General features: G+C 30.3%; 2 protein-coding genes across 2 annotated transcripts in view; both read right to left on the reverse strand.

The window, feature by feature from the left end:
* The window catches only part of LOC116769217 (uncharacterized), a 324,623-nt gene extending 308,343 nt beyond the window's left edge, over positions 1 to 16,280 (reverse strand). The window contains exon 1 of the mRNA XM_061529485.1: positions 16,276 to 16,280. The gene's annotated coding sequence lies outside the window, so the exon portion shown is untranslated. The remainder of the gene's footprint in view (positions 1 to 16,275) is intronic.
* The window catches only part of LOC116768919 (uncharacterized), a 150,036-nt gene that overhangs the window by 24,314 nt on the left and 104,776 nt on the right, over positions 1 to 20,946 (reverse strand). The gene's annotated exons all lie outside the window — the stretch shown is intronic.

Genomic DNA, 20,946 nt, shown 5'->3' on the forward strand with positions numbered 1-20,946 from the left:
CTTTTTTGTCTTTTCTGTTTAAAAGTACAAAATCATTTCAAATTATAAATTATAGGCCTCTGTAAATGTTTCATTCTATAAAAATGTCTAAGATGCTGGAATGGAAATAAAATTATATCTTTGTATTCAATTGACTTGCATTTATGAGTTTACTATCACTTTTACAGTTACGCTGATCATTTGATTTGACACTTTCATCTCGTGTCTGAAACGTGTGTATTAAAACAGGATATATTTTAGTAATATTTTATTTTAAAACCAATTTTTTAAGTATTAAAAGAGTTATTTTTTTATAGTATGTAGATCAAAAATATTAAGGTGTGTAGGTAAGATACTATTGTTACTAATCATGTTACTTTCGAGTTAATCAAATATATTTTGTCCGTTTAAAATGCATCCCTTTTATAACAAACAGTAATATATTTCCAACGATCCGCAAATAATAAAGTTGGCTTGTATGAGACACTTAATATACAACCTGCAAAAAGACTATTTTTTTTTAAATTTTGATAAAAATAAAAGTCAATGTTCTATACTGGATCAGATGGTCCGGGTCAAAGTGATTCCGTAACAGAAATTGACATAATACAAAGTAATTCCTCAAGATGCTCTCCAGGTGATGGTTGTGAGTTCGCGAAGTCCCGACCTCATTTTCTCTTTCCGTCAATCACATTATTGTTTTAACCTTTAAGATGAAAAATTTTTGAAAAATCGTTAATCTATAATCTTTTAAATTAAATAATACAAAGCTTACAATTTTCGTTGTATATAAATCGTGTTCTTAATTACCGTTTACGAGCTATTTTGTATTCGTTGCAATACATATATTATTAACTTAAGTATAATTAAGACTTAAATTACTGAGATCTAAGATTTTCGCGAGTATTCACTTAAATAATACTAATATTTTCGGATTACTACGCTTTTATAATTTTCTATAACTACATACTCCCGCCGTTTCGGTTACTTTGCAGCGACCCGTGATCACGGGCAGGCGAGATGAAAGGGTCAGCATGAGAATTTTCATTTTTAAATTATGTTTGCATAGACTAGAGGTAAATCCGTTGATTTTAGAATATGCAACGATAGAAGTAAGTGTCAATTTATTATATTCAGATCCTTTGAATTTAGAAAAGATTATTAACAAAAATATATGTATGCTGTACATATCTTTATTTTCAGAACTTCTAATGAGTCTGTTAACAGACAAGAAGGTGAAAATTTTCAAACACATCATTCTGTGACAAGTCTTTATCTCTTTCAGCATTATTGTTTATATAAAATATTTTTATGTCTCTACATATTTCAGGTTATTAGTCGTAGGTAAGTGTAAGGAAAATGATAAGCAAATATAGAACCGGTGTATAAAAATAAATAATCAATGTTAGTAATGTCTGAAAGAAAGAAAATTAAGACCGCTATGTGTAAGGTTTAATGTATTTACGTTTAATGAGCGAACCCGGCTTAGGAGTTAGTATAAAAAAAAATCACTCAAGTGAACGGGTCGTTATTTCAGATCTAAATATATCGCTTTTTGGAGCTAAATTTTCAAAGCGTACAAGCGCTTGAGATTAATTACGCCTAAATATTTTTTTATTTACCTCGCATTAGAACTCATTAGTTTGTTTTGGCTAAGCAATATTATTTTTATGTACTTTTAAATGTTTTGATATAATGTGTACGTTGTATGTTAAGTGTATTTTATATAAACGACCAGTGGAAGCCGGGTAAAAATTTGTTAAGCGATCCGAGATCACCCCGCACAAGTTGAAAGATAATTAGAAGAAATATTAATGTTGATAGTGCTATATTTGAAAGCATTACGATTATTTCAAAATTAAATGTAGTCTTAAAACTTATTTATATTATAGAAGTAACAAATAGGTTGTCATTTTAATGGTTTTTATTTTTAAAATACATCACAGAACAAAAACGATTAGACAATTAAGAATCATAAGTTTGAGAGTTACTTCTAAAGTTCGTATTATAAGTTTCAGAGCCACGTCTAGCGAACAAATAATTAATTATTTAAAATCAAACAGTTGTTGAAATTTATATTTTTCTGTCTGTTATTTAAAAAAAAAAAAACAGTCAATACTCGGTGAGCTCTTATATTAATAATGTGTTTGAACAATTATATAAATATATGTTATGAACCTTTTCGGTACTTCTTACATATAATTGTCCCTTGTACTGTTAAAAAGCATGTCATTTACATTTCTATTATACATATGTACTTACATAATTTGCCTCGCAAGTATCAGAATACTAATCGACAATAGCGTTATGAATGAAACTACTGAAAAAATTAATGCATAAGTGATGTTTATTCGTCTCATTGCGATGCGCTTCACTGTAAATACAGTTTTTTTTTCAAATTCAGAATCACAGAGTTAATTATTTTAAGTCACGTAGAGTTTAAAACAATCGGCGCTTGCTCTTTTTTAAATGCACTCAGACTGTGAATTAGTTCTCGATAACGCTGAATGCAGTTCTCACAACAATGGCCTGAAGTTGGATGAGCGGGTTACACTCCATTTATTATTCGCCCGAAGTTTATTGTTTTCCAATAATACAACTATATAAATGCTCTGTTCGGAATCTATTCTATGTAGTTAATCATTGATTTGTTCCTGTTATACTTTTGTAGGGATTAAATGACGACTGGTTAGGTCAATCTTGTTTTATTTTTATATAAATTGAGAAACGGACATATTTATAAGTAATTTTTACCAGTGATTTGTATGTGGCACAACTAGCTTATGTGTTTTAGAGCTAATATCCGATTATTAACGATTTTTTTAATCGGTTTAGTAGTAACGTTAAACAATTTATTGTTTGTGGTTTACCACACACATACAAAGTATTATACTTTCAATACATTTGGGACTTAATAAATGTTTTATATTTTTAAAAATAATGTTCATATACCATGTGTTGCGATGCTTTAAAAAATCCGTCTTCATTTTTATTCCTGTGAAACGCAACACAAGTCTTTCTGCATCAGGTAACATCAGAGCACATCACAGTAAAGCTCCATTCCCATTTTCATAAGGGCGTAATTTGAAAGCTAGTCGTGACAGCACTTTTCATTATTTGTCGCTCGTCTTTCTAGTACATTTCTAGAATATTTGTATTAAGTTAATAGACTCGTAAATGAATTTAGTTAGAATAATGTAATCCGTTAAATAATTGTCTAATGAAATTGAGTTTAAATTGAATTTTTGTTTATTGTGAACACGAAGTCTGTGGTCGCTGGACATTTTGACGTAACGTGGGTCGGGTTGTGTTATTAAAGTTACAGAGAGACCGCAAACAGAAATCAAAAGCAGAAATCCAGTTGACTTTAGCAGTATATAATTTAAATAACTAAACAAAACATTCGTCAGCAACATATAAAATAAACGTCATTGATATTTATCAAATCGGAAAATTATTAGGATATACGATCTTTATAACGATATCTCATAGAGTACTTGCAATGAAACACACATATAACGTTGACGCAAATTTGTATTGGAATTAATCTCACATAATAATGTATTTTTTGATTATCAAATCTGAGTACTAGAGCAGAAAATGTAATTATTGGCCAAATAATAGATAATTTCAAGTAACATATTTTAATTTGACCAGTGGCAGGATATTACTTAAAATATATTTTTTGATTTTGACACAATATTATTATCAAATAGTTTTATTATGTAATCAATAGTTTAAAGACGTCGCTGAAAGTATTTTTTTCCTTGTTAGTATTGCCATTGGTTTTTTTTTCTTCATTTAAATGAAACTTATATTTTTCGGATATACTACGAATGCTTTAGTAATGTAAAAAACTACATACTCCCGACGTTACTAAAGGCAACCGACACGTCGAGAGTATGCAGTTTTTTACAAAAATGAAGCACGCGTAGTAGGTATATCCGAGAAATATTAGTTTCATTTAAATGAATAGAACTCGCGAAAGTCTTAGATCTCATTATTACCATTGTTTTGTTTGTAACAAAAAACATAATAGGAAGTAACAAAGTCTCATTCTTGTCCTGGATTAAATTGCCCAGTATTTTGGTAAGGACCTCTTGTTTCCACTATGAATCGGTTTTGAATTATAAAATTTATTTTCTAATCAAAATAACTAAAACGATTGTGAATGTTTCCATGTTATACGTCCTTATTATATGAATGTATTTCCTCAACAAACAACGTCAATATATATCTCATGGTGTTTACAATTTATTAATAAAATATGAGGCATTTAACTTTTCATCTATTACAGCTAATATAATTGTAGTTAAAATATAAAAACAAATTGATTCCTGTCTAATATGTTGAATTTTTTGGGTTTACGTAGCTATGATTTTGGTTTTTTCATTTTGAAAATTACACATATTTTTACTAAGAAAAGAAAAGCTAGTCCGAAAAGCAGTTTGCAGCAGTTAGTCCGAAAAGCAGCAGAACTTAAGTCTTATTTTCAATACAAATTTTTAATAAATCATTTAAATAAAGGAGAAAAATTACTTTGTTAAACATTCCATTCATACAAAGAATAATTATTTACAGAAAATTGACGGCTCCCAGTTAACTTCCTAAAAGAAAAAAGTAAATTTAAAATCAAAAAAGTAATTTTGAGCCCCCTTTATTTTAATATCGTATACTAGCTGTGTCGTAGCGAAGCGTACGCTGTGAACAACAAAAGACAGCATACGTTTTATTGAAGTTTAGTTTTCCAATTCTTGTGAGTACACAATATTTTTTGTTCTCCCGTTGTTTGTATAGATACAGAGGCTATCTGGTTTTCCAACACGGGAACACGCAACGTACAATTGTCCATGTGAAAAGCAATCCACATTCAAACCACACGTTTCTAAAGTGAGCTGAACATGAGCTTTGTTAATTGTGACTGCGAACGCCAATCGAATTGGGAATTACAGTATTTTAAATTGAAATCTGTCGGGATCATGGGAATTCGAGGAATGAGGACATGTTCAATCTGAAAGGTCCCGTTAAAATCGTTGCTTCCACGATGTTGTTCATTAATTTTTTAAATGCGATTCGTGTGCCGTTGCATAGTTTTGGCTGGTTAATGGCGCACTTAGAGGTATGTTAGTATCGTGAAAAATAGATAAAAACAATCCTTGAAGTGTTTTATATATCGTGTAAACTCCAGCTGAATCCCTGCAGAACGTTGTGGGTTTTTAAGCATACAGAAACCAACTTAATATTTATATAAATATATATGTTATATACGCATGTAAGTATATTATTTTCCTTAAATACGTTGCATAGAAATAGTTTTTAACTAATTTCCGTATTTATTGGTAACATGGACTTTCTGCACATTAGTTGAATGATTATTTTTTTGTTGGTTTTTAAAACAATTTTTTGTCAAAATCAATTTTTTGAAAGATAGTGGCTTCCAAATTGAAAAAAATGACCCCCCCCCTCTAACTTTTAAAAAAGATGGTATGACCCCCCCCCTCTAACTTTTAAAAAAGATGGTAATAAATGTAAAAAATATAAATGCTGTAGATTTCAATGGAAACTTTCAACAAAAATTGGTTTGAACGAGATATCATTATTAGTTTTTAAGAAATAATACGTTTTCAAAAAACGCATATACAACTTTGTCATTCATACAAACACTATGTAAAACCAAGTCATTTTTTTCATAAAACATCGATCACAGTTACAACGCACTTCAATAACTTTTATATTATGTCATCTACTTGCTGCTACGGAACCCTTTATGGACGAGTCCGACTCGTACTTGTTTAATTAAGAAAAATACAATAAAATTTTGACATGTTTTTTTTTTAGGTCAAATATATTTATGTCTATGTACATAGGGACAATAGGTCATGCATGAAAGCCTTTGTGATCTTCGTGTATTCTTGTAACGACAGAAATGTGAGATGGGACTGAGAAATATACAGACATCTGATATAGAAGTGAATTTACTCAAATAAATAAATATATATATGTATATATAGACTTCAAAAAACATTATTGTCTTATATTGTTGTAGATTTTTTGTTAAAGTTATTGTGTTTCATAGTTCTATTTTCTATATAATACTATTAATGTCCTAATGTTTTAGTTATCATACCTGATACAAAGTTGACTTACAAAGAAATGGTTTTTCTTCAGTCTGCACTTCTCATTTCGAATTGTATGAAAACGATTTAATTCTTTGTTTATGGTATTCTGAAGAATAAACATCTTGATGAGTGAATACTGAATAGATGCTGTACTTTAATAGTTAAGTTTTACGGAAAAGTAGCTGCGAACTTAAAATTTTATTTACTATAGATAATTTTGGCGTTTTGAAACTTAAAGTGATTTCGTGGAAGATTTCATAAACATTATAAATAGGCTCCGAGGAGAACGAGAAGATAATTCGCTTGAGAGAATTCATTTAGTAAATTACAAAGCACATTTATAGAATTAATTTTCAGCTTTTTATCGTTTTGTTTTCGTTATATTAATTAACATTTTAAATTAATTAACAATATTAAATTTGCTGTAAGAAAATATATCAATTAAATAAAAATTTCAATTTGAGATATATAAATAACAATGAGAAGCAACAGTGAGAAGAACGGATGAGAAGTGGTTGAGATGCGTCACGAAAAACAATAATGAATTAAAAATATGTTTGAGGATTTGGTTCAAATCATCTTAGACTTCATTTGAAGAAAACTCTTGCGTTCAGAAGAAAAATACACTTTGAGAAGATAAGATAATTAAATAAAGATGATAGATGTAATGACTACTTTATAACACGATTGTATTGTTTACAGCAAGTGTTAGGTAACACGTATTAGTATATAAGGCTTTATAAAGTATTAGACTTAAATTTGTCTCAACATATAAGAATATTGGTATCACTAATTTATAATTCTGTATATAATACTAACTTTTTTATTCTATTCTTTTTATCATCTTTAATAGGATATTTTACTTTTTTTATAAAACCTTTCGGATCGCCTGATTCCCGCGAACCTTACCTTCTAAACCTTGTTAAGATCTTTCTATCTGCAGCCTTCGTTGTTAAAAATCCTTCCTTGAAGAGGCATTGTGTTGATAACATACATAATTCCTATTTTCAAGTCGATCGTCACAGTCCAATGCTTACTGTTTCTAACCCCGACGATGGAAAAGGACCTTAACTGTTTGTGTTATGAACAATTTCAGATTTCAGTCGATGCAGAATTTTTAAATGACAAATAAAATTAAGATTAATTGAGTGGCTGGAAATAGATTAATTTCTTGCAAACTACTAAAGATTGTTAATAGTATAATACAGGAATTGTATTTTTAATTATTACTTGTAATGTTTCCTGTTTGTTATTAGTTTGTTGGTGTAAGTAGTAGACAGGGGAGAACTTTTGTAAATCCTAACTATCTTTTCTCTGATTTCAAATAAAAACTTTAACCTTCTCCGTAACCAGGTAGTTGCTTCTCGCTAAGGTTTTTCCTAAATCTGCTTATTTTTCTATAAAAACCTTAAAACAAATTCTAAATTAGTTTTGTAACTTAACTATTCAAGCCATTCAAAAACTATTCAGATGAAAGTTTCAGTATGGGTTTCTGAAATTCACTTATCTTTGAACACTGAAAATCTATGGGTGGGTTTATGTTACGAGGAAAAATGTTCATAAAAGAGTCTTTAAGAAATAGAAAGAAAACAGAATTAATATAAAAACGAGTGCGTAATTTACAAAATAAAATGTTAAAGCGACAATTTTAAAATGTTTCTTTATATTTAACGTTCGAATTAATTTTCAGGATAACAATAATTCTTAAGAGTTCATTATCATCTTCGTGGTTTACTTTCTGTAAAGAACACAAATCCCGTGGCACCAGAGCTCATCACTCAGCGACACAGCATTATCAGATTGAATAAGACGTAAAATGTGAGAACAAAGGATCTTACGGAGTCGGATTTGTTCTAAATAATCTTTGTTGTTATAAAGTTTTATAATTGAAGAGGGAAATCTGACATGAATGATCCGAGGCCCAGGGATAATGTTCATATACTATTGTTCCTACACCGCTTTGTGGTATCATTTATTATGATATTAGTTTATTATGATTTATAACTATAATCACCTAATATGTACTACTTCTGGTAGGTGGGCAAATAAACGCTTAATAAATTCGTATACGGTCAAGAAAGATTATCAGAAGCTGTTCTACAAGCTTATTGTTTACGTGTTTTACAAATGACTGTTTCGAATTTGGCTAGGTAAAGAGAGGACCTTGGACAGCGGAGGTGAGGGTTTAACGCGCGTTAGATAGGGGCCCCTTAAACCTACACCTGGGCTGCAAGTCCCAGGCCCTGTTGGAGCTCCTCTCCCTGCAACGCGATGGACCCAGAACCCGCACGGTGAATCCGTTGAATGATGAGAAGTTTTCGTCTTTGAAACGGCATTCTTTAAGCCTTCTTATGTTCAATCAGAACTAAATAACGTCCTATACACACTCAATAATGAAGTCGTCTTAAGAGATATAATTAATATTAATTGAAATATCATTGAAGTGATATTAATTTCAAACCGCAAGATTTCCTCGTTATTGATTTCCACCGCCAAGTCACCGAGGACGGAAATGTACGTGATTACAAATAAATAATTTATAGTGCCAGTAAATGTTGTTACATCAAAATTCAATATAATTCTTTATATTCAATAAATGATTTTTTTTTGTTCTTTGAGTTCTTGTTAATTATTTCAGAGACTATATATATATTTCAATATATATATTTTTTCAAGTCGTGGTGGCTTAGACGTTAAAGGCTCGCCTCTCGTGCGTGTGAGCGTTGTTTTCGAAACCTAGTATCAATGTGATTTTTCCGAGTCATGTGTACTTTATAAGAGTATTAAGACACCACTGAAAAGCGGTGACGAGAACATCGTGAAGAAACCCGGACTTATAATTTCAAATTATAAGTTGAAATCGCCGTCTAGAGCAAGCGTGGTGATTAATGCTCTAACCGTCTCCTTGTGAAAAGAGGCCTTTGCTCAGCAGTGGGCTCCGATAGGCAGATATTTAACTCCGAGCTTTGAATATTTCTATTAGGTTGTAAGTACATATAGATTTCCTATTTGGATCGTTCGAGAATATTATCAGTATAAAGTTTATAGCTCCACGTACACTGAAGGTATTCCATTAAGGCGAAGGCGATTAACTTGATTTAGTTCTGTCTTTAACTTAATAGTCTGCAGCGTTTCTTGTTTAAACTGTACGTATTTCGTGTCGAATCTGCGTATTTTTGTATTCAAGACACCGTAAACACGTAAGGATCGTTTTAGAGTTATTCTGAATAAGAAGTATACATTTAGATTTAATGAGTTTAGAACGTGTCTGCTCCTCCTGTATGAGTATTATTTTTCCATAAAAAAATAATTTCCTCTTCCTATCTGTCTTCTACATTTTATGTTTATTTGCTTCAATGTGCTTATGATAATATTTAGTTTTTCTTTTCTTGGAATTCCGAGCGCAGAATATGAGCGAAAGTAAAAAGCATTTATATATAATGTTTTCCTTATGAATATTATTAAAACAGTGCAACACTAATCAAATAAACTCAACTTCTACATTTAATACAAACAAATTGATTCTTAGTCACTTTCTAGGCCAGATCCTGAATTATTCTTCAAAACTATTTGTAGTTTACAAAATTATACTTTTAGTATATTGAAGGTAGGACGTAATGTAGCTGACGGTCATCTTATTGTTATTTGTGTCACACTCTGTAGGTGCTTCTAACTTTTGATAACTCTTCAAAGCTTAGACTTTTTGATCCAAATATGTGTAACATTTGGATCAAAAAGTCTAAGCTTTGAATATAAAACAATACAGCCTTATAACATAAAACAATTTTGTTTCAGTCGTCCATATTACTTTGTAATAACTCTCCCAGTCAAATACCGTTCCACTCGTGTCGCTGTACTATAAAGTAACAAGATTTTCCCAGTGCAATAAGTACGGCTTAGTTTTGCAAATACAATTCCTGTTACCAAAAATATGTTAGCAGTTGCTGTGAGCATTTTCATTACTCATTTCTGCAATGGACGTCTGATACAGAGGTTTACTGATCCGTGGGCTTTATAAAGATATTTTTAGGTGAATGTTGTTGCCACTATAGGTTAATGTTTCTCCGTGACTGCTTAATATTTTTCATCTCCTATTTGTTTGAGGAGTATTATGACTTGGAGTTTGGAAGAAATTATATAGTGACAGTCCACGGGTATTAACATATGAGATGAATAATATGAGGAAATGAGTCAAATAAGAAATATATAAACGTATATTGTAGTAATGTTTCAAGGGAAAAAATTATTGTTATTTAGGTCGTACTGTTAGATCTTTTTTATTTGTAAAATCATCCAAATAATTGCTTAAAACATATAAGCCAGTTTGATTCTGTTAGTGGTCAATGCCGGTTTATTCCTACTATGACGATGTCTAAAACTTTGTTTATTTTTCTTGTAGCTTTTACATTTATCAACAATTCTGCCCTGATTATTAGCTCGAGATTGTTAACAGCGTCATACCCTACAGAACCCTAAATACCCTAAAGAAGACAGAAATCAATGAAGGCTTTACGATTAATTAGTGAGTAGATGTTATACAATCCTGGCAAGTATAATTCCGTTTGTAGATCCATCTTTGAAGTCTTAAGAACGTCTTTGTATTCTCTCAATTACATCTTAATGTCAAGGATAGTGCGGATCCATGTTATAGATTATTATATCTGATTATTATCAGTTATATGATATATAAGGATTATGAGATCTAAGATTTTTGCGAGTATTGAAATAAAACTGATATTTTTCGGATTTACTACGTGTTCTAATTATTTTTAACAACATACTCCCGATGTTTCGGTTACTTTGCAGCAACCGTGATTACGGGCAGACGAGATGTTTATGATTTGGGATACTCGAAATGATTATCAAATTGAACCCCGTAGTTTATATAGCAGATTTTTTTTATTAGTTCGTTTCAGGCGAGAACATTTTTTGAGCCAATAAAGGTTGACAAACGAGCTCACCATCCGTTAGATGTTATGTAGCTATAGCGCCCTTGGGCCTTGAAGGGTTGGCGAAGTTGCGGGTGTGTTGAAGGCATTATGAGGCAGTCATCGTTTAATTTGATAAATGGACGATTTAGAGGAGTATGGAGATACAAATATATTTCATGAAATTAATATTGTCTTTATGGAGTCGCAGTAGTCTACATAAACATTCTGCCATCTGGTCGATAACTTCTTAATCTGATTGGTGATGACGTTCCTTGTTTATATTAATATTTAATCAATTTCCTTGGACTTCAGATAAACTCTATGTTAATCAAGGGACAGGCTTGCTTGTTTGAATAATTTTTGCTAATTGCTTCTATAGACTAAGGAAGCATCAACACGCAGTTCACAAAATCTGCAACACGCGGTCTATTGTTATTATTTACCTATATAACCTATTTAAACAATCCTATTTGTTTTTTAAATTATACTTATTTTATGAAGTATAGTAACTACTTGTAAAAGATATTGTAAAGTTGTAAATCAAAGAAACCATTCAGAAATATTTCAAAATTTAATGATTTGAATGTAAAATATATGTCGGCGCTATCAGCTTCAATGACGGATGCAACATGAAAATAACTTAAGGCTGTCATCAATTATTATAACAACTAATTGGTCGTCGTTACTATTGTTAAAAGTAAAACGAAATCAAAGAGAATAGAACTATGTTTGATATAACGTCTGGACGCACGACAGTGGACTGCAGAGTTCAGCGAGTGCGGATCATAAAGAATGTGATTATGAAGAACCTTCGAGAAATACAAGAACATTTAGAAGACTTGAAGTTTCGTTTTAAAATATCTGGAACGTACTGAAACAAGTGACATTTGTGACGTCAGTGAGGCTGGCGTCCTCTCTTTAAAATAATGAATTTGTATTAAATCCTATATATATATATATATTACTTTTCACTTCTAAAGATTTTAGGGACAAATTTAAATTATTCAAATTACTATAATCATAAGACATTAAACGGAGATAAAATAATTGTAAATGAAAGTTAGAATGTACAGTAGACGTGTAATAAATCGATCAGTTAAGATATCCGTGACGCACCGATAACTGTGCAGGCTTACGACTGAGGAACAAATCTCGGTTGTTTATAACCAACAAAAGATAACGTTAAAAGAAACTAAGCTGTGTTTATTTAAAAGTGTGCTAAAAAGTATTTTACACAATAATGTTTGAACCACCTAAACGCACAAGAATAATATCCCCTGGCAACTAAACAATACTATTACCACGATAGTAATTTAGAATCGGGAAGTACTTATGAGCAATATTTTGTAATGCTTTATAAGAAAAACATTAACGGAAAATTTCTTTTTGGTTTATATTAATTAATAAGAATATTTTTTGTTAGTTTTAACTCTTGTAACAGACAGACAGAATACAAATCAAGTATAAAAGATAATGAGTACTTTAAAATGTACAGAAATAAAAAGTTCGACATTGAAAAATTAAATCAAATTAAATATTATGGGTTTAAAATGTCGATGGTATTTGTCTTTAGAAGTAAAGGACACTAATATGTAACTTTCCACAACCTACTCGTATATAATATTGCGTGATAAATTACTTGTATATTATACATTTAATTAAATAAATCAAAATATGTCTTTCGCGCGTTAAGGGTACTTCAAATAGTAAAAATATTCTTCAAAAAATTGTGTATTTAATTTAAAAACTAACATCAAATTGTTTCTGAGATTACATTTGTTGTTTACGTGATTACATTCAATGCAGTTTTTGAGATATTTTGCTAATGAACGAGAAATAGGATCCTAAATGCTTGCTTGCATACAACTAAGTGACCCATCACGTAGTAATCACTCGTTGTGAAAACTAAAGCCTATATTTAAAATATGTCACATGATCCTATTTTTGTACGACACGTACAGGTAACGAACATGTCAGAGCTGCTAGTATCCGTCAAGCGGAAAGGCTTATCCTCTTTCTTCTTCCACCAAGTTAGTAAGTAAAGGAAATGATATTTTATTTCATAATATTCTGCCTCTGGGAGTGAATGTGAATTTTTAAACGAGATCATTGAAAATAAAAGTTGCTATCTGAAACTTTAATAGCGAGTTTAAATTCTTCGCCATTAAAGGCAGAGAAGATGAAAGTGCTAAACTTCTAAATGGTTTTATATAATAGTGACAATAAACAGGTGAACTGTTTTTGAAAATCTAAATGTTTTATAAGCGAGTGCTGAAGATAAATAACAAGATCTGCTGAAGTTAAAACACCAATCAATAAATAGTGACTTATTCTGCTTCCTTTAAATGAAATGTTATGTACTATTTCTTATTTCATATTATAGTTAAATTATTCTTATATGTCATATTTTTAACTAATTGAATTGGTCGGTTTTTAATCATAATTATATTCTAAAATAGGACGGTCTGAGATTTCGAATAAAGGAAATTTACAATGTTTGTGAGAGACTAATAAAATAGCTGTTATATATATAAAATAACATTAAAGATAATATTTTAAGCAGAACCAACTTGTCATCCAGACCTCTGTAAGATCTGTGAGAGGTTCAAGAGGCGACATCTTTCTCAATCCTCACCTCAAACACACACATAAAGAAATTGTAAATGTTTATCTCGATGTGTTTATTCAGGTCTTGTTGTATTTTAAGATGTTATTTTTTTTACTGAGAAAAAATAATCATTGATATATAATCTATGTGTCGTATATAATTTTATTATAATATGGCCCATTTAAACAAATTAGAGGGACTCTTACTAATTTCTCTCGTCCGGCGACAGTGCCATCTGTTCCTATACCAACCCTACACATTTTCGATCTCGTTTCGGTGGCGCAGACAGCCAGCCGTGCAAGTGGATTCTTGATGGGGTTAGGAAATAACTTAAACGACTTATAATACCACGGTTTTCCGATATAAATTATAGATATACTTGGAAACTGGAGTAGAGTTTACGTTTAGGATTATAAGAGTGCTATTGTTGAGAATATTTTAACAACTTACTACAGATTTGTCTTTTTTAAGGGGATTGTTTGTAGGCTCATTACCGAGTCTATTAATTTATGTACTAATGAAAAGAAATAACCATTTAAAAGTAAGATAATAACGATGATCCTTAACGTGTTAACGAAATACTTACGGTTTAAAAATCTTTAAGAATAAGCTAGTTGGAAGGACATTCCATCTCTGCGATAAGGTCTCTTATGTCAGGTTGTATTTTTTGTCATTAATTTGAAACATTAAAAACGCTTCTGATGAAATAAACATCATTTTAAAACGCCACATGTTTTTATGTATTTTTTATTGTTAATTAATTATACGTTAACAATTTTTTACTATTTATGTTTAATTTTATTTATATATTTACGAAACTCGATACGATTTCAAAGTTATTTAGTTTATTTTATGTTTATAAACTAGACATTCAATAACTTAATATCTAACTATAATATCGTCTTTGCTAATTCTAATATCGAGTTAGCTTGCCTGTTTTGGTATTTTTGTTGGTCGTAGCATTCGAAGAACTACTGAAAAATGAACCCCCAGAGAGTCCGGCGCGACGGAAAATCCACGACATTTTGCTAACAACACAAAAAAACACTTGGAAAAAGTAATTTTTAATTAATAATATTCAAACACTCTTAGAACTAAACCACAACATAATTTATATTAATGATTACACACGACATTGTTTGTTTTTAACTTTTATAAATAAAGTGTTATGCCACTGGAGGTACACTTCCCACTGACAGTAACATAGTTAAGGACATGCGCATCAGATGACAATAAAAGAAAAATGAGGTAAAAATGTACAGCAGTTTTAAATTACTGTAACTTGGACTGTTACAAAAACTTTTAGCTGAACATAATTAAAAATGATGTAAATCATGTTCCTGAGATTTCTGTAATTAAATTTCAACATCCTCAGATGTTATACGACTGTTTGAGTTTCTACTTCAACAAGATTTTCCTTTTAGTAACTTTTGCGTTACCAGAGATAAACTTCCAGTCATAATATGGCTTTAATTTATATTTTAGCTATTAAGATATAACACAGTTATACTCGTACATTAGATTGTACAGCCTCTGTATCTAATTTAATTATTATTAAACAAAAAGATTCTCGGAACAAACAAATATAACAAAATATATAAAAATTTAAGTATGTTGTAATGTAGACTCGGTTGAGATTTATATACAGGTCGAGAGCTTGTAGCCAATTGATTCGAGTGTGAACTTGATCGCTCGGAGTTTTAGCTACCAATTTCTTACAGGAACCGTGACGTGATTGGGACTTCATGAGTGAGAGAGACGGCTGTCCTTACCAAATAACACTGGAATATTTTTATAATCGAATTCCTCTCACCTTTTATTCCTTAAGAACGTCCTCAGCAGAATATCTCATTATTTTAAGCACATTTTATGACTGACAACTTAACGGGGGTCATGTATGATTCCATACCAGCTTAGTTTTCATTGAAACTATTGTATATTGAATATCCTTTTATAATTTTAATAACTTGATTTTGTTACAAAAAAATAATTAAATAGTGTAGTGTACTTTTTGACTGTTTCATATAATGTTGTAATTAATATAAAAAGTGATTTGATTGAGAGCATTTATGAAATATAAACAGTTACAAGGATTTATTCTACCACTAGTTAATTGCAATTATTATATTTCTATATTTGGTTATGACTAGTTGTATACAATTGGACTTGTCGTAAATCAAAACGGTGGTGATTTTTACTGCGTGCCTCAAATTAAATAAGGAAGAACATAATATTATCAACGTTGAATTGCCCGAGACAGAAAAATGTTTCCATTTGGTCTATATGAACGTATGCTTCTAGATAACAATATGACTCTGATGTACAGACCTTGATAATCAAATTTCATGCGAAGTAAAAGGAACGCACCGCTGAGAGAATATTTCAATTCCAAACAAGGTTTACATTTCAGAAATTTAAAAAGCGTATGCTTTGTTTTATGTGGCAGTTATTTGTTGTAGGTCCTACCGCTGTGGGACAACTTTAACATGGTCATGTAAACAGTGTTGTGAAATTTTTACATTTGTTAGGGTAAATGGAAATAAATTTATTTTTAGATCTTAACAGTAAATAATTTTCACGTTAACTTAAGGAATAAAACCTTATGTATACGAGTAATATAATTAATCTAATTGTATTTCAGTCTTACCATGTTTCTATATGTTAAGATAATGTTTTTGGAAATCTGTTGGTCGGAATTTACGATACGATTCACTTTATAAGCCGTTCCCGAATGTCAAACGAATTCACGAACTGTAACTTGTTGAGCTTTTACAATAGAAACTTCAAGATTCAACTCATACAAATTCTCTTTTTACATGGGAATATAATATAAAGGTCATAGATACTTCAAGTGTTTCACAAAACACGTCTTTTACTCACAAATTACATTTTATCATTTACAAATAAGATTATAAGTTTTGATAGAGTGATTGTTTTAGTTATGTCAAATTTCAATACATGTCAAATTACATACACGTTACGAAACATACAAACTTAATTAATATATACGCGTGTCAACTGTGATATTAATTCTTTCAAAACGTATTTTTATATAGATACCTTACTTTAGGCATCTTCAATCAATTATATTCGTAGTTTCTTTTAAATAAAAACAATAATTAAATTTTAAGTAATATTAAAAGCATTGACGTTGCGGAAACTCGAGTTATCTTTGTAAGTGCTATTTGCCATCAGTCATGGGTGAAATGTTTGAGGTTGTGTTGCACTGGAGTCTGAAATCCAATTTTGAGATAGTTTGGAGAAGTGTTGGAATGAATTGATTTATTTATATGATTTGTATTATCGAAGTTCCAATACTTTGATACAAATATTTAGTATATTGTTGTCCAATCCAGTCTATAAATTAGTCATTCCTCCGTTATTTTTGTGTAGTATGAGTCAAACGTTCAAATTTGTTAACATTGTGGTGAAAAGACGTAAAAAGTTATATATAATAGGTTTACTTATTGTCATTTGTAAATAAAGGATATTCTGTCAAAAAAGTTAGTGACAGAATTACAAATATGTATAATGTACAAAGAAATATACTCAACAAACAGGTTAACAATCAATGTCAAAATTTGAGTAATAGTCACGTGACGTTGTGACGTCTTTGTACTATATTTCCATAGACCCAAGTAGGTTGTGCAATGACTTATATTGTTTTGTTTGTATAATTATTATATTTTTGCAATGTGTGAGACGTTACAGATTGTCTAAAAATTTTGTATGAAAAATTACTTATTGTTTCTTTTTATTTCGATTATATAGTGATTGATTGTCATTCCTTGTACGTGCTGTCCGGTGGAAGTCTCAGTAATTCTCTATTCAGCCGAATTTTGGAGAATTCTAAATGTTTTGCATATGTATTAACACAAAAACATGTGAAGCAATGTAATTATAACTCGTGTTTTGAGTTTTTTTCACCAAGAAGTATTTTGTAGTTGGAGAATAGTTTATGATTTGTGTATCTTCTGTAATGTTGTATGTTGTTGTATGCAAACATAATTATTAGCTATTAAAAGATTTTTAAAAGCAAATAATGACATTAAAAGTTCGGAATTTAATTTTATATTTCATTCTACAAAAAATATTCTTTTCACATCTTGATTTCGTCATTCGAAGAAACTCAACTCTGTAACACAAAGGACGTCAATTACAATTTTCTTATAATACAAATTAATCTGTAAGGCGTCAGGAAATGATTTTTGTCATTTCATTTGTTACACGAGTAATAATGAAACTTTTGTAATTTTTAACTTTCATGATTCTTTTTTTTATAATTATAAAGCAATTTGTGTTGGTCAAACTCTTAAACCTAGTAGATAACGATTTCATAAGTTAATGGAGAGTTATATACAAATACGTGAATTTAATCGTTACGTTGACTTCAAGTAAATTATAATATAATTAATAGTTCCCTTTAAATGAATTACAGCGGACGAAGGTCGTCCCTCGGGTGTCGGAGTGAACCAAACAGTTGACACATAGATTTATCCACAAAGAAGGGTACATCTGTGATACGATTTGTGGTGGTTCTAGGACGTTGACGTACTATTATAACTTAATTACTTGAAGTACTATACCAGCGTTGCTTAAACAATTTCAAACATTGCTTACGTGATATAAATAAATACCACGTCCTGAAACGGAGAAGTGTATCTATTCATAATCAATGACTGCAAGCTACATATATCGTTGAATACTAATATTTAATAAATTTTTTTACTCTGAATGTCAGCAATACTGATCTGATTATACGTTAATATTCCTTGTATAAAATATAACACTTAAATCATCTTAAAACTTTTGTTATGTGAATAATCTACACCATTCGTTATTAATATTTTTATACTCACAAAACTTCAGCCAGTAGATTTAAGTACATTCCATAAACAACGAATGTCACAGGAACCATTCGTTTGTTTTATTTTATCGCTATTCACTTAAATTTATACAAGTTCTAAAAAAAATTATAACATTAGTGGTACTATTATAATTAATATAAAATACAAAATTAACAGGAGAATGTTGAGAAAAAATATTTATTATCATCGTTATTATGACTTTTTGAAAAGCTGAATGAAATGATTTTCATTAAATGTACACGCTTTAGCTATTGATTGATAGTTTAACAACAGGAAAGTTTAACAGAAGCACTGTAGCGGTGACACTGATGTATTTTATAGTTTGTATACGGAGCAACGGGGAGACTAATTCCTGTTTTAGTTTGAAGCATGAGTAACTTTAGCGCTCCCAACTTTGTCATGGAGTTGTTGTAGCCTGGAGCATCCCCATACATATTAAGCACTGGATTTTAGCATATTATTATGGGAAGATGGAGGTCTTGAATGAGGGAAGCAATTGAAGGTAGGGTTAATTTGTGTCAATCTTATTGAGATCTAAGATTTTGGCGAGTAACGAGCGGATAACTACGCGTATTTTATTATCTTAAAAATTACATACTTCCGACGTTTCAGTTACTTTGCAGCAACCGTGATCATGGGCAGACGAATGCTCCATCTCTTCTCGTCTCATAGTAATTGAAAAATATTAGTTTAGTTTTTTGATGTTAATCTAATATTTATTATACAAATCAATTAATGTTGTGCTATATAAAACGTCCAAGCGGTTATGTAATGTAAAGAGAGGGGATTAATTTTATTGAAGTAAATAATCATTTAAGTTATACATTTCTATTGATCTCTATTTATTGATATAAAACCCGTTATCTTTCTGTAAATACCTGTCTGAATCAAATGTGTCAATGACTCTACAATAAATATTATCTCACGAAAGCTTCATCCTTTCTTAATAGTTTAGTTTCTATTTCCGTTGTAAATATTAACCTGTGGTTATTTGTATATTGTTTTAATTTAAAAACAAAGCCACCTACCTATATCTATTATTTTCGTATTAACTTGTCTAACTATGATTGAATTCTGTGAATTGGCTACCTGGCTGTAAAACGTCTTTACTTAGTGTTTTGTGAAAATTCGATTCATACTTGTGTCCTTGAATTGCTTATTCTATTTGTTTTACTTATAAAAGTGAATGATAAGAAGATATTGGTTAAATTTTCAATTATTTTCATATTTATGATAACAAAAAATAGCATAAAGAGCCTGATAAGTCGAATATTATGTATGAGATCCCTTTGAAGCTCTTTATCAGTGGTTTATTTACGTATTGTTCCCTCTCAGCCTTTTATAACTCACATGAGCATCATTTGTAAGGTTTTAACAACCTACGCCGTAATCTAGAATAATAGAAATGAATTGGCCAACAAAAAGACCTCTACTTATACATATACATATACATATATATATGTATATATATATATTATATTAGTTTATGATTCTGACCAACTACGTCTCTACTATAGTTTACTTTAGAGGGTGTTAGTGTTTTAATATGAAGCGGGTTGTAACCACATAGTTACAGCCCCTGAATTCCATTATATTGGTCTATAAACATATTTTTTTTGTCTGCATCGATACTGAATTTTATACTATGAACACACTATTCATATATTGATACTTTTTTACCACGTGTGCATTATAATTCTGTCATAATTTGATATATTCCATTAGAATCTTTTAGACGAAGATTAATTTCTTCATTCTGATTTTATATTATAAATAATATTAAACGATTACTTCAAAATGAGTTTCATTTTAACGTCTTTCATTGTATTATATTTGAAGTTCATAAGATTGAATTATGAAGATAATACAACATAGTGTTTTTTTATTTGCGAGTCGCATGTTCTTTATGAACTGACCACACACTATATATTGTTTGAGGTACAATTTAGTAGGTATCCCATTAATTAATAGTATGATATTTATATTATAAACCAGGCTTGCATCATACTGATGTTATTATGGCCGAGTCCATTAGCTTTCGCCCGGTCAGACGACGAGCTTCAATTTAATAGCTTATAGTATCTGTTTGATAGGTTTTATAGCCACAGATTAGAATAATTCCATGTCACAGAAGAGTCCACTTAATGATATTTAGAAGAAGATTGTATTTTAATGTATGGAAGTAGTTTATTGGTGTAAAATATTGCAGAAAAAAAAATTCAAGTAGGTAGGTTTTTAATGGATTGAGGTTAACTTTTCTACACACTCGTAGCTCCAGATCCGAATAGAATGATTAAATTTGTGAAATTATTCTTAATCAATTAATGTCAAGGTGCTAGAGCCAAGCTCTCTAATGTCCGATGAGTGAGAGTCGGTTGCCCTTTCCCTTTTCCCGACTTTTCCTGCACTTTCCCTTTTCCCACACTTTCTTCTCTCTCTCA

The sequence above is a fragment of the Danaus plexippus genome, chromosome 5, assembly GCF_018135715.1.
Source record: "Danaus plexippus chromosome 5, MEX_DaPlex, whole genome shotgun sequence".
Taxonomy (NCBI): Eukaryota; Metazoa; Arthropoda; class Insecta; order Lepidoptera; family Nymphalidae; genus Danaus; species Danaus plexippus.